The sequence below is a fragment of the Vidua chalybeata genome, chromosome 4 (genome assembly GCF_026979565.1).
Source record: "Vidua chalybeata isolate OUT-0048 chromosome 4, bVidCha1 merged haplotype, whole genome shotgun sequence".
In the NCBI taxonomy this organism is placed as follows: domain Eukaryota; kingdom Metazoa; phylum Chordata; class Aves; order Passeriformes; family Viduidae; genus Vidua; species Vidua chalybeata.
In genome coordinates, this window is record NC_071533.1 from 190269 (window position 1) to 208059 (window position 17791).

At 43.1% G+C, this 17791-nt stretch overlaps 1 long non-coding RNA gene across 1 annotated transcript; it reads left to right on the forward strand.

Moving 5' to 3' along the window:
* Nucleotides 1-6949: 6949 nt before the first annotated feature.
* LOC128786587 (uncharacterized) lies at nt 6950-10318 on the forward strand. Its single transcript, XR_008430351.1, has 3 exons — nt 6950-8109; nt 8936-9144; nt 10118-10318. It is a non-coding gene; the product is annotated as an uncharacterized LOC128786587 (long non-coding RNA).
* The last annotated feature ends 7473 nt before the right edge of the window (nt 10319-17791 follow it).

Below are 17791 nucleotides of genomic sequence, written 5' to 3' on the forward strand. Positions count from 1 at the left end.
TCTACTGTGGAACTCAGTGCAGGAAAATTCACTTGAGAGCGATGGGTAAATCAGCTCCTGGGAAGATGGGCACTGCCTGGCCCCGATGCTTCAGCATGCTTGGGGTCAGGCTGGCTGTCTCTGACTGTCTAATCACAGTGCATAATAATGTAAGTATTCATTTTAACTGGTGATAAATAAGATTTTTTTCAAGTGAAGTCTGTTTCATCAGTGACCTCCCTGACTTTAGCCTGAGCTTTCTAGTTCCTGCTTTTCTTATTTTCTCCTCTGTCCTTCTGAGAGGAAGGGATGGGGGCTGGAAGTGTGCGGCCAACAAGGGCCAGGCCACCACAATCACCCTGCACACTCAGCCTTGGAGATCTGATCAGGAATCTGCTGCTGCTGCTCAGCTTTTCACTGCAGAGACTGGCCCTGCTGCCATCACTGTGCTAGAACACTGAATTTTCATCTGTTTGGTCAAACTCAAAAAACAGCCTTCATTGTAAAGAGGAATTCTTTGTGGATGGGGCTTGAAGAATGTGGTGTTTATGCTCGCATCATACTGGCAGTAGAGCAGAACAACTCCTAACTGATTGGCAATCAAGACCTAGTTTTTTCTTCACTAAACCTGCACTAGCAAAATTCACAGGCTGGTGATAGCTGTCTCTACAGTGGAAAATATTTATTGACTTTATTGACAATATACTTTGTCATGCTCTGTTGTTTAGTTTCTATTGATCCTGAGACACGTGGGGCTGCTTTTGCTTCCTAAGGGATTAAACTGGCAAGCAGTTACAAGCAGATATTGGGAAGATGGGTGCACAAGACTCTCTAATTCACTTCTGAAAAGCATAATAATGATGAAGATTTCAGAGAGAAATGATAGTATTTAATATGTAAAATTTTTATTATGTGATTTTTTTTTTTTTAATCCTGGATAAATTAAATGAGGCTTTGGAGAAAGCATGAGTTGGACTTTATATTGAGTTTGATAACCTCTGATTCTGCTCTCCCTTCTCTTTCTGCTGGAACTTGTGGTGAACTTATTACGCCTAACTATAATTTTGTAATAATTAACTTTCAGATTGAGCCTTTCTCACTTGGTGTTGGGGAGGGATGGGAATAGAGAAAAACCTGCTTTCCTGAAAACAATTTAAATTTCATACTGATGATTTGACTGTTTCCAGGATTCCACTGAGCAGTGGATCTGGTTGAAACTGAGGGGACGACTCACAACTCAGGTATAAAAACTACATTTCATTCCCTGCATTAGGAGTTTTCGTTGCCCACAAGAAAGTTAAGGGGAAAAAAGAGAAATGGGTTTAAAATTTCCTGTGCAATTTTCAGCTTGCTCCTCTTTCTGGAGATACCTTAGCAACTGTAGGACATCTGAAAAACTTTGAACGGTGTGTTTTTGAGGCTCTGTTGAGCATTGCTTTTGTTATGGTGTTCTTATGTCAGTACTTGGAACTTACCCAAGTAATGCTGGTATCAGCAGTGACTCTGATAAAGCTATGCCTTTCTAATTAATAATACATGCTTAATGAAACAAAGAATATACTTCTCCATGTATTTGATAACCTAATGAGTATAAGACTGAATGAAGTCAATACCAAGCAGATCTAAAGCAAAACACTGTTTTTTAATGTGTTTCACTGTAGGTTCTGCACAAGGAAATAGACATTTATTTTTAAGTTTCAGCTACCTTTAATTACTTACTCTATGCATATTCAAATTCAGGTTGATGAATGTTGAACCAAAAGCAGACCTAAAATAGTTAATTTAAATTTTCCTACTTCAGAGGCCAACTATTTTTGTCGCTTTGTTTTGAGGTTTTTTTTGCTAAGGAAATGGCAAGTATTTATTTATGCAGCTCCCTCCACATTTCCCCCGTCATTATTCCCAGTGATCCCTGCAGGGATAAGTGGTCCCTGACCCCTCGCCCAGGGCAAGCTGCAGGAGCCTTGCAGCCGTGCCTGTGATTTCTCACAGTGGCAGAACAACTACAACAGCACAGGCACATTTTGCTAAAAGCTCCTATTTTTCCCCACAGGTTATTATACAGGCAGAATAAAATGCTTTCTTAAGGAACAACCACATCTTTTATCTGCCCGAAAGGTCAGATTTGTTTGGTTTTTTTCCCCTCTTATTTAGGTGAGAGATAAAGAAACGAAGAGAAAACTTGGAGGAAATGCCAAAACTACCAGCTGGCAGTATTTCTGTGTGAGTGCCTCCATTTACACCTCGAGCTTGCTCTTAGAGGCCTTTGAACTACATTGAAAATGTATTTTAGCAGGTGGTGGCTGCTGACTCTCTGCATTTCTTCTTCCATTTGCTTTCTGTGCTCGTTTGGTATCACTGCTGAATGTCGCCAATAAGGAAACTGGTGTGGAAGAGTTGAGGAACCGGCTTTTGAAATTGTCAAGCTGATTTGTAGGGTTTTTTCCTATCGCATTTGTAGAAATGGGTACGGCACCAAAGTTAACGTTCTCCAGACAATAGCAACATTGTCCTCCTCGCAGTGAGGGATCTGTGTTTAACAGAGGTGTTGATGGTGCTGTAATGGAGCAAGATGCAGAGTAACTCAAAGAGAAGTCATTTAAGCCGGGGGCACGTCGTCGTGTCGCACCAAGTGCTTTGTTCCACATCTCCCCTCTCCCCCCAGAGCCTGGTGCTGGCGCTCTTAGCCGGGTTACTGCCTCCCCTCGCCCCTGCCTTCAGTGGTGCCCCCCTGGCTGTGATTCCCTCGCCTCCGCCCCCTTTCCCCGGGTTTGAAGCCTCCCGCCATCAGCATTCCCGCTCTTGGGAGATTGAGAGGGGCTGCGGGCCCTGAGCCAGCCGGATCGGACCCCAAAGGCACCGGGATCAGTCTTACAGGCGTACTCATGGTTGGTTCCGAGACATAAAGTAACTAAGGTTTTGTTTTGTAGGAAAATGAACTCTAATCCCATTTTGAGGATGAACAGGATAAATGCAAAGAGCTGAATACAAATAAATACAAAAGCCCCAGAAAGATACGAAACAGGACTGGGCCTCTCGGGACTGATGGCTGGCATAGCCCAGCAGCCCCCGGATGTCTCTGCCTGCCTGAATTCAGCCCTTCCCTGGGCCCCGGGCTGGGCCGCCCTGGGTGTGTCCCACAGCATTCCAGGGACGATCCTGCTCCTTCCCTGGTGCCCCGGGGTCCTGCAAGCACCTTCTGGGGCCACCCAGACACCTCCCGGGGCCTTTGGGGGCCCCCCGGCACAGTGCAGGCGGGGATCGACTCCAAGCTTCCTGGGAAGGTGGAGGCAGGAGAATATTGCCCACCATCCCCTGTGCAGCAGCTGCTCTCCATACTCGTGCAGACCCTGCTGGAGCACTCAGGCTCTCATTCCAGGCAGGCTGGAGCTCCCGTGCGAACCCATCACTCGCCGTGTCCCCTCCGGGATGGCGTGTCCAGAAAAGGGCACAGCACAGCGTAGAGAACGTGAACTTTATTCACTTGACTGCTCCTAAAATCTATACTACGGGGTGACTACAAGACTACGGGGTAAGAATCTTATGCCTAAAACACTTCTACTTTTAGAAAGGGACTACGGGGTAAGAACTTATGCCTAAAACACTTCTACTTTTAGAAAGGGAACACCGAGGGCAATGTCAGCTTCTTATGGAAAAGGCGTCGGGGATGGGGCGTCTCTTAACTCCTAAGATGGGGATGTCGCAGCGCCCGGGCCGGGCGCTGGTCACACATCCCCGCAGGGCTCTGCAGCGCGCTGGGGCCGGAGCTCCGCGCTAGGGGAGGCCGGGGTCTCCTCCTCTCTCAGTCGGGCCCCGGTGCCGCTCTCTCGGCTCCGGGCCTCCGCTGGGAGCGGTGGCGCAGGCACAGCCGCAGCAGGGCGCGGTTGTGCCTCAGCAGCTGGATCAGCTTCCTGGAGCAGCCGCGTCCCCGGCAGCAGCAGCGGGGCCCGGCACGGGCCGAGCACACCCGGCGCTTCTCCTGCAAGGCCAAACGCAGGGATCCCCATGGGAGCGGCGGAGCGGGGCCGAGGCCTCTGCGAGAGAGACCCGGGCCTGCCTGGGCTGCCCGGAGCAGAGGCTGCAGCAAGCAGAGCTGCCTCGGGCCCGGTGCCTGCCCAGCTGCTCCGCTCCCCTCTGCCACCGCGCCTTGGCCGAGGGGCTGCCCAAGAGGCCCGGCGGCCTCGGGCTCTGCCCCCTCCTGCTTGCCCGACTCCTCCCTCACCTCTGTGCGGCGTCTCCAGAGCCTTCTGCCCAGGTAGCATCCCAGGACAAGGCCTGTGATCAGCAGCTCCCCCAGGAACAAGGTCCAGGACACCAGCGCCAGGTCCCCCCACAGGGCGGCTTCACCCATGTCATGCAGCTCCAGCTCCTCGGGAAGCAGACACCAGGCATCCGTGTCCCGCTTAGGACGGCTGGAGGGGTCGAGGGGATGGACCATGAGCATCAGCATGTACAGCTGCAGCATCCAGGAGAAGCCCTGGCCGGCCATGGTGCTCTGCACGAGGAACTGCCGCCACAACGCAAGCTCTGGACGTCGCTCCACGCCGAGATCTGCCTGGGTTCTGGACACGGACGGCTGGGGACAGCCGCCAGCTACCATGCTGTCTCCAGAGGCTGTGATGTCACAAATCACGGAATGTACTGGCTTGGAAGGGCCCTGTGAAGTGAGTCCAACCTGTGGCCCATGGCCACCATGGCAAGCAGGCCCGAGCCCGGTGTGCTATGGCCGGGTTTCCCTTGAACGCCTCCCACAATGGTGACTCCACCAGTGCTCCCGGGGTGGAGCATTCCTGCATCTAATGCCCCTTTTGGGGCCAAAGTCCTTCCTGATGTCCAATGTAAACCTCTCTTGGCACAGCTTCAGACCCTTGTTGGCATCTGCTCTCTCGTGTCCCGGCCCATCTCTGAGAAGGCCGGCGCTGCCGCACTGGGCCCTCGCTGGGTGTGGAAGAAGAGGCTGTGCCAGCGAGTGCTGCTCAGCCTTTAGCCACTCAAAGGAGCACTGGATTGTGCTTGCTGTGGAAAGTAGCATTTGTGCACGTTGCCATTTTTTAGAGGTTTTACCCCAGATTTTCATGGACGGCTGTCCTAGTGAAAGCAAGTCTGTTTTCATGAGTATTTGAAGGGTAATAGAACACAATGTCATCTCAGGGAAGTTCTGCTGGTGTCATTTTACGGAGGTTTTGAGATGAGTTGTAAGTCCCGAAAATTTTCTCCTTGGGGAGGTAGTAATTTCACAGTTTAGGTTGTGGGGATATTGACTGCCCAATGTTGAGGACCTAATGCAGCTTTCAGCACGAGAAATTTTAAACATCCAGTGTTTGTCCTTGAAACAAAAACATTTTAAGTCTTTTCTGTGGACAGGAATTGCTTCTGCGTTATTTTACATAATCCATAAAAAATTTCTGGAAAAAGTCCATGGTGCTGTGTGATTTCCTTGGTACTGTTCTTTGGAATGGTTTCCCCCCCATTTTCTGAAGCTGCCCACAGAAAGGTAACAGATGTGTGAGAAGTTCTGTCAGGCAACTGGTGTCGGTCTTTGCCTCCTGTTTAGAGGTCTGCGGTGAGCTGTGCGTCCCAGAGCTGATTTTACATGATGTTGAAAACGCAATTTAACCTTTTCGCAGCAGGATGTATTGACAGAATCAAAGCAGAGCATGGCTGATGCTAGTAAATGGATTAAAATGCATATCTGGAATGTGTTTATTTGGTTGTTATGCTAATATTGTAGTAATAGTTATGGTGTCTGAGTACTAAACAAGCTAACACCTGATTTGTCGTTGATTGTCTGTCTCTAACGTAGTGAACAGGTTTTGACTTTATGTATTATTGTCTGGCAGGCTAACCTTTTCAGATTGTGTGCTGCAAAATGTTGCTACTAAGGACAGTTGGTGTCAAAACAGGTGCTTTTCTAGCTTTTATTAAAACATTGAAAGATGAAAGGTTTCTAATGAAGTTACAGAACTGCACATCATTAGGAAATGAACCTCTTCCCTGCCTGTATCTAGAAAAACAGGTTGGTGCCAATTGAACTTCTGAAATATGATGCAGAGATATTGTGAGAAATATTATGTACAGTGGCCACCCCAGGTGTATTCAATTCTGGGAAACACAGTTTTTGCTAGAAACCATTTTTGCTTTAATAGTGCCAGCCTATTACATCCCCAGACTGACAGGATATGTCCTTGAGCATCTGCATTTGTGTTACATTAATCATGAGCTTTTGTGTTAACCATGGGCTTGAGTTTCCTGTCTTTTTATCACTTCTTCAAATCCCAGATTTATACACTTGCTGGCTTGGTCTTTATGTTTAACGATGGTGTACCTTAGGCATGTACCTCGGTGTTAGTGTGAGCTGTGACGATAACATTTCTGGTCTGCCTTCCTTTGGTTAAGTGGTTCCCGTGAAAGGACTGGGAGGTTTTGTGTTTGAAGATGGGAAAGAAGAAGTTCAGCAGCCTTGGCAAGTGAGTGTGCCAGTTCACAGGATGAATGTACAGAATCACCCGTGCCTCAGCTAGAGCATGCACTATTGGAGCTTGCTGCTGCTGGGGTGTTTGGATTTGTTGGCCTGTGAATCCATTTGTCAGAACTCCATTTCACTTTTACAGTCCCTCTGTTTTCCCACTTCTGAATTATGGTGTTCTCCGTGCCTTTTCTATGGGGAATTCTTGGGGATAAAAATAATACGTGGTCCATAATGGTTTATGTTTCTGATTGGATTTTTTTTTTCTAGTTTTTAAATAATTGCCTTTTGTTTCTATCCTGGGGCAAAATGCATTTACAGTTTCAGTGGGTTTTTCCAATTGCTATTCCCACCCAGGCACTAAATAAGGAAAAAGAAGTCCCTTGGTTTCATGGAAAACATTCTGTGTTCTTGTGTACCTTTAAATTAATTAAAATATGGTTGTATTGCTATCTGTTTAATTTCTTAACTTAATTTGGTAGAGTATAGAAACCTCTTAACATAAAAAAGGTAGTGAACAATGCCTGCCTTTCTGTGTTTAACTGCTGGGTGGGCATCCCAAGCTTAGTTCAGAGATTTGCTTTTAAACATCCCTTGTTCTTCTAAAATCTCTCATTTTGCTTGTTTGTATTTGTGTTAGAACATAAAGAGGGAAAGCATCCTGAAAAATTTTTCATCAGAACCGAATTTCACCCCAGCAGTGACTGCTCATTTGTTTTCTTAAGGCATGAAGGACACTGGGAATTTCTCACAGACTCATTTTTTGGGACAGCAGTCATTTCTGTTTGGCTGCATGAGAGGCTTTGCAAGTAGTGCTGAAGCTCTGAGGGGCAGGGACATTCCATGAGGACGAATGATAAATAATTCCTATACCTTGCACTGTTTCAAACCTAACACAGCAGAAGGAATTGTTTCCCTGATTATCAGTTTAACGGCGCTCCTGACGAGTTCTGCTGCTGAAGAGCACCAGCCTCGGATGTGTGAGGGGTTTCTCTGGAGGAGAAGCAGTTTGTGAGCCTGGACCTTTGTCCAGTGGGCAGCCCTGGTTTTACACAGGAGGGATCTGGAACTTAGTAAGGATTTGGAAGATGAGTATGTTTGTTGCTGGAGGTGTGAGGGGGGGAAAGTCCTCTACAGTCCCGGAGCAGTGATGAGAGAAAGTCCTGGAACAGCCCCTGGAGAGGGTGCTGCTGCTGCACACGATTCTCCTGGAGCTCAGCAAGATTTGTTATGACTAAAAGGATTGCCACTAAACAGAATGCAGTCATTTCTCTTGTCACTTAGTGAAGCATCTTTTGATCCATTTTGAGCTGCGGGCTCACTGTGCAAGGCTGAAAGTAAATGAGATGCTCTAAAGAGATTTTGGTCTTTGTGACTTATTGAAGGTGGATAGGACAGAATTCCTTTGCTCATTGGGACTGCACAGTTTAGTTTTATCTGCTCTGTTTCTAAGCACTGCTAAAAAATGTTATTTCCCATGATTTTGATGGCAGCAGAGGCTCAGCTGATTAATATGGATCTAAGTAAGGTCTGTAAAGTGAAATAAATAGTCTGAAAACCTGCTAGACAACCCTATAGGCAATCTTAACAGAAAAGGAAGAAGCTGAACTTCCATCTTAATTTCAGAGAGGATTCCTCTGTCCTGCCTGCTTTTCCTGCACTGGGTATGTAACCACCACAGTTCGTTTTGATCCTTAGCCCTGCCTGTACCACCTCACCTGCCTTCTGCTGCTCACCTTTGCTTTCTTGTCAGGTGGAGTCACTGAAATAGAAAATATGGCCTTATCTCATTTACTTCATTAAAATGTCTTGGCAATTTTTAAATTTTAAAACTTTGCCCTTTTATCTTTGGCTGAATACTGGTGCTGGCTCACACCTAAGGTAGCAAATGTAGATGGAAATGCTGTACTGGACATAACATAATTATGTTAGGAGGAGCAGTTATTGCTGCATTGCTAGGAAGAATACTAAATTGAGCCTGTGGGACAGTGTGCCTGATTATACTAATTGGTGCCTGTGCTTGTAATGCTTAGTTACTTTTTTTTCCCTCACAACTGTGGAAGAACACTCGGTCATCTGATGTGGCCAAGCAATTACTGCAGCTTCCTGTTGCCCTGCTGGGGCATGCAGGAATGGCCATTTGAGCACCAAGCTCCCCATTGATGCACGTGTTATGGTGATGCTAATTTGGGATGAGGGCACATCCGTCTCAGAAAAGTCATTAGCTTTCAGAACACTTGCTTTTCCTAGGTGCTTTCATGAAATCTACTGATGAGCTCCCTTTTCCGGGAGAGAATTTAATTTCTTACCCTGAGACGGGAAAGGTTTAGTATCTGTCACACCCAAGGATGTTGGTTTGGCACAATTTCATGATACCTGAATGAGTCCTTTAACACAGCAGCATGCTTTCAGATCAGTTAATTGTTTCTATTTTCCTCAGGTAGATTACTAACCCTAACAAATTAGTGGTGGTTTTTGATTTTCCTGCAGCCAGCAGCACAGCTTACCCCCTCAAAGAGGTTCCAGCAGGACAGAAGCACAACTCATTCTTTTCACCCCAACACATGGGCAGGAAAACCTTTCACAGCTCTCATCCCAATTTCTTATGTGGACCAAAACAGCCTGGTCTCATCACAACAGATGTTCTCTTCATCAAAGTCCCATGGACAACTGGACAAAGCCTCTTCTTTCACTGCTTGGTGAGTACCAAGGTCAGCATCTGCTGTTTCACCACTGCTGTACTACGACATTGCCTCTGACTATGGGGTGGCTAAATCTTGCTCCAGCTACAGTTTATCTGTCTCACTTGCTCCTCCAAAATGGATTTACTCATGAAAATTAATGAAGTCCATTCTTGCAACTGGTGCCTAGCTTTTGCAACAGAAGAAGAGATCTATTTTAAGAAGTTTATCCACACAGAGTATTATTAGTTATTATACTACTGAGAAAGTTTTCATTGTGTTAATTTTGTTTATCTCTGATTCAGCCTCCCATTAGCCAAAATTACTAGAAACCCCTAACAAATCACTGACTATGTCAGTTATTTTTGATTCAATATTGAACCAACTGGCTATCAAAATCCCATTACCTTGGTCCTCCACTCCTTGGTGTGAGTCTTTAATTTCTCTAATTAACTTTTCCCAGACAAATGAAGCCAGCTTACTGTGACTGACAACTTCTGTCCCTTGACATTTGTTACCTTTTGAGGTAATGCAGAGAGGCCCTGTGGGAACTCCAGTCTGCTTCAGGCCTCTCTTAATTGATTTTCTGTGAATTTTAATGATAAAGCTTCTCAGGGTGCTAGTCTGAGTTCTGAAGGGAACTGGGATGATCTGCTTCAATTAATGCAGCATCTTCAGTTTCCCATTAGTTGCTGACAGTTTCATACTGAAAAGTCCTCTTCATTTGGGTCCAGAAAAAAACATCATCCTCATTGCTAACTCCAGGAAAAGGACTTTTGGCATAGAGGGAAGGAGATCTTGTCTTAGACTGAGCCAGAGAAGTGATAATCTAGTGAGGCCAGTTATTAATCTTCTCCCTGTAGCCCTTATGCCTTAGCAGGCTGAAAAAGTTCCCTTTTTTCCTATCTGACTTTGAAGACAATTTCCCAGCTGGTTGCCTGTAAAATTCCTGTCATCCTGGGCATCTGGCTTTGTATGTATTTCTGTGTAGATCCTCTGAATTATTGGGAGGCATTCCAACTGCAACGTGGCTGGAAAGCAAGGCCAGAAGACATTGGTAAGTCTTGTGCAGCAGGATGCCAGCCTTATTTCGAAGCATGTTTTTCTTTTTTTTTTTTTTTTTCTTCCCCCCCCCCCCACTGCATGTGTAATGGAAATCAAAGTGTTCATTAGAAAATCTTGCCTTTTAAAAACAAACGTTCCTCCCTCAAATGAGCCATGTAAATAAAGAAACAAAGCCCAAAACCCAAAGCAAAGGTATTCTGAGAATGTACTGTAGTTGTTTCTTTGTTGAAATGTTACCTTTCCACTTAAAAAGTATGGAAATAATATGAACCCTCCTCAAAAACAGGAAGCCTACAGACTTCATTGTATCTTCAACTAGAGATAGGGTAAGTGGATGAAGAAAGGATCTTCAGAAAGGTTAAATGAAGTTCAAACGAAGCAGTCAAAAAGATCTGGATTATTGCAGTGATGTCACTAAAATGTTTACTGTGACATTAATAGTAATTAATCTCTCCAAACCTTTATTCCGCAGATAAAACTGAATATTTAACTGCTTTTTCATCATAACTCATTGCTAAAGCATAGTATAAAGGATGGGAAGCTGGATATATGAAGAGAGACATCTTCTGTATCGCTTCTAATACATTTACTGGGTCTTTTTTTCCTCCTTGCTCATAACACCAGGCTCACGATACAGGGCCACTGTACGTGCCTTAAGTTATGACTTCATCAGAGAAGCAAGAAAGAAAAGCTTTTGTAGACGACATGTTGCAGTATTTCATGCTGGGTTAACTGCAGGCAAATCTGGATCTCCATTCCCACACATGCCTCTGAGCAGCGGAGTTTTGAAGTCTCCCATCAAGCACTTGCAATGTATGTGTGCACTTCCCTGTTTTCTAAGGGCATCCGTTCACCTGAATATTCCTCAGCCCTTTCTCTCTTCACCATACACTGCTGAAACCTTCTGCGTGTTTCAGACAGTTTGAGGGGTTTTTTTTTTTTTTTTTTTTTTTTTTTTTTTTTGCCATTGTTTGTGGTTTTTGTTCTGTTTGGTTGAAATAATTTTAAGCAGCCTATGGTGTTTTTTTTTTGCAGAAGAGCAGTTAAATTGATGGAGGATTGCAGTATTTGATAGTGTTTGCAGTCTGTGGCTATGGCAGTGTGCAGTGTTTGGGTCAGATGTTTTTAAGCAGTTAATTGTCTGCCCAGCTGAATGCTCAAGCATAATCAGGCTGATTATGTTCAAGCAGTTGAAGGTTCAATGTACAGTGAGAAATAGGATAGCAATTATCTTCTAAATTCCTTTAGAAGAGCCACAGGAGGTACTTTTGCTCAGGACTGGAATCCTGGATAATCTGTATCATAAACACAGTTCTGGTTTTAGCTCCTAACATGTTTTTGAGGAAAAAAATCAGCATGCAAATGACTGAAGTCAATTTTTATGTTAATCCTCAGGCAGCTATGAGTGGGGACACCTGTGATTTCAGACTTGTAAAAAAAAAGAAAAGTTCAGCAGGTAAAATTCTGAGCCCTGAAAGTACAAGACAACTGCTTATTCCAGGTATTCATTAAAACCACATTCCAGCACAGCCCAAAGAAGGTGCCTGTGCATTACAAGTATGGGATTACATGAGGCTTTTTAAACACTGTTTTATTGGCCTTTGAATATAGGTGATATTTCAATATCTGGTGTATGTATCATTGAAATCCCTTGTCTTTTATCTTTTTAGATACGTTCTTAAGAAGGCTGTTTTCCAAGATGTATTTGGTACAAGGAATATGCCATCAGAATCACTAATTTGATATTAAGACTTATTCTCTTGGTTTTCTAGAAATGGTGTGCAGGCAGGGAAGTTAATTAGTTTTTTATATAAAATGCTCCAGTCTGAAGGGAAATATTTCTTCCTCTGGGTTTTGGGGAAAGGTGTCTTACTGAACACCTGGGGCTGTTGTGTTTGGCCATTCTGGCTGGATGTCACACGGATTCTCTCAGCACAGCTGAGAGCAACAGAAGGACAGTAGAGAATTTTTATGGTCTTTAGACTGTATCTGAAATACGGAATCAACTTCTGCTTAATCAGCTTCCTGATGGGTGTGAATACATTCAAATAATAAATATGTGTACATGTTGTTTTTGTTAATCAATTCCATTTTTCCCAGCAGACCTACACCTGTTGATTTAATCTAGTTGAAATGTAATTTTTTTTTCAATCAGAACTTTAAAAAGCTATAATTTTTCCAGTTTCTCTGTAAAGCAATATTCCCTACAAAAAGATCAAATGAATGCTCTGAAGCACTGAGGTCCCTGTGCATTTGAATGAATCCAAAGGCATTCTTCTTGTGGTGTTGGGTTAAATCATAGCCACGTGTTAATTTGTTTTTGGTTTGAACCACTTTGACCTGGTTCACTTGAAGCCTGATAGAATTCAGTTTTGACACAAAGCTCAGGTAAATTTAAAAGCAAAAGGAAATCCAAACTCTGCTTTTTGTCAGTGCATCTTTATGATCTATCCTCCACAAGAGGCTCATGCTCCTCTGATAATGTGGGATTATAGATAATGGGGGAATTGTTCTGCTGCTGAGCTGATCATAAAAACAGGAAGAGATTAATGAAATCATCAAACAGGTTTAAAACAGCAGCTTTTATTTCACAGCGCCTTTAAGACAGTGCTTCAGAAAATCTCTGAAATCTTGCTGCAAAGCCTCATGATGCTGAAAAAGTAAATTGCTTGAGAGGTTTAAACCCAGCAGTTGTTCAGTGTTTTCTAGACTGTTCTTCACTGTTTTCTGAATTCTCCCTGTTGATGGCAAGTGGCTTGGTAACAGTAGGTGATGGCTGGTTGTATGGAGTTTTTCCCTGAAACATGTAATTTAAACATGATCTGTGGTAGGCACAGACTCTTGCTGGTAGATATTAGTTCAAGGCAGAGATCATCTCCATCCTCAACAGCAAGTTTCCTTATTTTAATGGGGCATTCCTCTGCAACTTCACATTATCTTAAGTTCTCCTTCCTCACCTACTTGTATTTCAGATGGGTCATCTTCCTTCCTAAAAACTAATTTCCCAGAGTCCTCTTATTATTTCTCCAACTCGGGGATCTCCTAAGCACAAATGACTACTCTTACACGGGTGTTCCCACCTGTTCCAAAGCTTTTTTGGTTTTGGTTCAATGCAGGATTTATTCAGGGAGGAGCAAATCCCTTCTGAGAATCATTCAGGGGCTACCCCAGCACCTACACAAAGAGCCCTCCCCTTCTGAACTGGAAGGATCTCCCTTCCTTCCAAGGAAGCACCATCTGAAATTGTTTCCCCACACAAAACTGGCCCGTGCATTCTCCATCTCACTGGACAGTTCCTGCCGTGGGTACCACGATGTGCTGAGAATACCAAGTGCCCCTGTTCTCAGTCACAGACTCTGTCAAAGACTACATGGTCAAAAGAAAATTTGTTAAAACGCGTTGAGAAGTAAAATAGCAACAATCACGACGGCCAGATGGTGCTCGCAGAAAGCTTGAAAGAATGAATCACTGTGTTCTGTAGGCTGGTGGCAAAAATATGTTTGCTATATTTAAACAAGGATCCTTTACTGAAGAGTTTCAGAGTGATTAGGATTTTCTTAAAACTCTGTCAAAATGACATTGAAAGAACTGTGGGCCAAATGATTTAGATCCAAATAACTTGGTTCAAGCATTAGATGCTTAGCCCAAAAGTTCTTCCCTTCCTTGTCTTTCCTATTGAATATTTTAGCCCTCATGGCTTCATCTGGTGAAGTATTTGATAAGACTGTTGTAATTCAGGTATCCAAGAAAAGAATAAAGCCACACTGTGCAGTAAGATGCAAGCTAATGCATTTTAGTATTTTATAAATTGCTGCTCTGAACCCTGATCTCAGTGACATCCCCAATGGTTTCAGCTGAGCCATGATTCTTAGTTTTGGAATCCTCTTTATTTGCTGTTGCTTTCACTACCAGATTACAGTTTAAGTGGCTGTGAAAAACTTCTTCATGCTTGAAGACAGCTTTCTGTTTTTTCACCTTTAAAATATATTTGAAGACTCATTAAACAAGTCTTTAAGAGTTCTGCTACAATAATTTGGCTGCTTTTGGTGCCTTTTTTGCTCCTGCCACATTTCCTTCTTTTTATAAATTTTTTTTGTCCTTATTCCATTGTCACATTTTCCAGTGAAATCAGTGAACTCCACAATGGACTCTAGATTTCTTGCAATTATAAAAAAACCAAAACCATAACCAACCACCAGCAGCCAACTCCAACCATGCCACATCTTCCTTTCCATAAATGAATGTGAGTTTCTCTAATTTACTCTTGAACAACTTGCAGGGGGAAAGAACTAAAAGAAAAAAAGGTAATGGCTGATCTTGCTTCCTTCTTCCTTTTCCTCAAAGGAGAGGACAACAGGATTTCTGATAGATTTTCCCTTGGAAGACAAATGAGAACATTCCAGGCTTTGTGGATTGGAAATCAATGTGCACAAAGCAAGAAAAATGGGCAGTGTTATCAAGCCCAGAGTTTGCACAGCCAGTGAACTCCAAAGAAAATGGGCCATTTTCCCATATCTGTCTAAGCTGGCAAGCTCCAACAAAACTGGCTCCATCTGTGATTCCCCTTCCTGCCCCAGCACACAGTGTTTGTGCTGCCTTAGACTGACCCACCTGTATCCTGAGAAAGTCCAGTGCATTTTTTGGTATTATCCAGTGCTGTGGGGGGGGGGTTTAAAGTGTGGTCATCAACGGTATTTTTCTTCTGTGTATGAAATGGTTGCCCATGCTTTGTAATGTTTTAAATCTTTTTCTAGAACTTACCCAAAAATTACCTCTCTTTGCTACAGTGAAGTTCCATAATGGCAGCATTATTAGGGAAAATACTTGTAGCTAAGAGCATTCACCTAAATCCAGTTGACTTCTGTGGTGATGAATAGGTCCCACAAGCGATTTTAGGAGAGAGCATTAACTGTTCTTTTCCATCAGGGACATGACATCAGGAAGGTTTTGTACCAACCCCTTGTGCTTTTTAAGTGTGAAAGTGGCTCTTGTAATTCTTAACCATTCTGTCCTGGCATATTCCATGTGTGGAATGTAATTAGGTTTATTTGGAGGACTCTGCAGAATGCCTGTGAAGGGAAAGTGTGTGGGTGGAATCTTGGCCCTGTTAAAAGAGATGAGAAGTTTCCATTGCCTCGAATGAAGTTCCAGTTTTTAACTAGGGTTTTGTACACATGAGATAAGCACCAGGCAAAGCTCCTCGGTTGTGGATATTTCTTATCTCACAGTGAAGTTGTCATAAGAAACGAAGCATTTAGAATCTTCTGACACGTAAATTATTGTCAATTCTCAGAGTGGCAAAAGAGCTACCACTCGAGTCAGTGAAAAATCTGGATAGTTGTAGCAAGAATCAAGGGTACATCTTTAGGAAATATTCCTTATAATCAACCTGAGCGAGATTTCTTGGCACTGAGGCTCTCATTCTGTATTGGAAAATGTGTTTCTTCATTTACATGAGATAAGAATTTCATTAAAATCTCTTTCCCTGCAGAAGAAGTTCTTTCATTAGTGCAGAAGTAACCGTAGGTTAATTTTAAGGATTTTTGCAGCCAAAGTAATCTAATCTGCCAGAAAATTTACCTGGATATATATGAAGACATTACCTATTCACATCCATTTGAATAACAGAAAGTCACACTATTTTCTTACTTAACCAATGAAGCAATATTCAGTCTAAATCCCTAAAATTGTACTGCTGCCTTAAAATTTAACATTATACAGGAAATTAGAGCTGGAGAAAGTCCGGGACTATTCTCCATGGAAACAGCATTGGTCATTATCCCTGGGATAGTGAAGATTTTAAAGCTAAAACAAAGAAGCTCTGCCCTCTTTCAGTATCCCAACTGGGCTGAAAATTTTATGGGACAATATACAGATAATCAGTCGTTATTTCTTTGCTTGTAAATAATGCTAGAATCAGCTCCACGAGTTGAGTTCTATTCTCAGCCTCTCTTCTGTTGTCAAAAGAATTTAAAATCTGCCAAACTTAAAGCAAGCAAGGAAAGCACACTTGGCTTCTTTTGCCTTGAGTATATAATAGCTTTCCTCAGTCTGCTGGCTGTGCCACTCTGAAATAAATGACACTTGTTTTTGCAATATAGGAGAGTATCTGTTGATAGTATACCATCTTGTCATCCATTGCAAAAACATTTGTGGCTGCTGATAGCTCTGGAGTCTTGGATTTTCATTAAGGCATTCAATTTTGAAATGACTGCTTCCCACTTCTCTGCAATGTTCCATTCCAAAAGCCTTCAATGCAATTTGATTTTCGTTTCCTTTGATCACCTTCCTCGATTAAAGGTAAAAATGCAAATCAATCACTAAAGGTCATTTGGGAAGGAACAGAGATAATGAAAATGCATGTCCACATCTAGAACCATGTGTGCAGTTCCAGTTTCTTTATCTCAAGAAGTGCATCAGAAATAGGGAAGAGTTTCTCCTTTGTATGTAGGACATGGATGCGTGTCTATGTGAAGAGACTTGTACTGACATTGAGGGCAACGGGAGATCGGAAATGAGCACGGAACAGAACTGGAATCAGACTGGAGTGCAGGGCGGGGCTGGTGATATGCCAGGTCCAGAAATAAGGAGGTTGTTTTGTTAAATCAATTCACATCTCTCCCAAAGGACAGGGAAAACAGAAGTGACCACATTTTTGTAGCTTTCTGTGAGAGAAAACAGATTTCCACCAAATCATGCCTGTTCTTTCATGAGTCTGCGGTTCTAGGATCAGTTGCACTCCTGTTTGCTGCTTTGGTCAGTTTTGTATATTTTGTTGCATATTTTGCTGCAATAATCTCAAGATGGAAATGGATGGATACTGCAAAGATGATCATCACAGCAGGCAGGTGGTAAGAGACAGCACACAGGAATGAATAAGGAGCTGAGTAATGATGAGGAGAGAAATAAAAAGTACCAGAGAAAAATACCAGCACGCAGTCCAAACCATGGGGACATCAAGGAGGAAAGTAAATCCATGGATATTTTCCAGCTGTTGCTGGTCTAATTTAATTTAATTCTCTTCACCCAGTGTGTGAATGAAAATAGAGTATCTAGCACTGGCAGAAATTTCCTTTGCTTGTGTTACACATTTGTGTAAAAAAAAATAGTATTTTATCTGGATTGTCTTGTACCAATTTTTAAAGAGTATGTTTGTTTTCTTCAAAGGGAAAAAGTTAGGCGTTACTAGTAATCAGACCAGACTCTATTGTCAACATTGCTAAGAAAGGAATCAGTCGAAGCTGAATTTAGTGGTAACGGAACCTTACAGTGCTGTTTCTCTGGTAACAGAAAAAATGTGCAAGGAGATCAGTGTGTTCACAGGCAAGGCCATTAACATTCTCTTACTGCAGTATAATTTTGCTTTGTTGCTGGTATCTTTTCCTCTGCTCTTCTCACTGGCTTTCTAAATTCTAGTGAAAAATGATCTTTTTTCTTTCTCAGATAAAATTATTTTTCAGCTGTAGGCGAAAGCAGGATTTTTTTTCTCGAAGAAATAGCCTGAAGTTTGTTGGTTTATTTGTAAATGCCACTTTGAGCTGTGACTTTGGCCCGATCAATGCACTGCTGAGCCTCCAGCTCTGTGCTCCTGCAGCGCCCC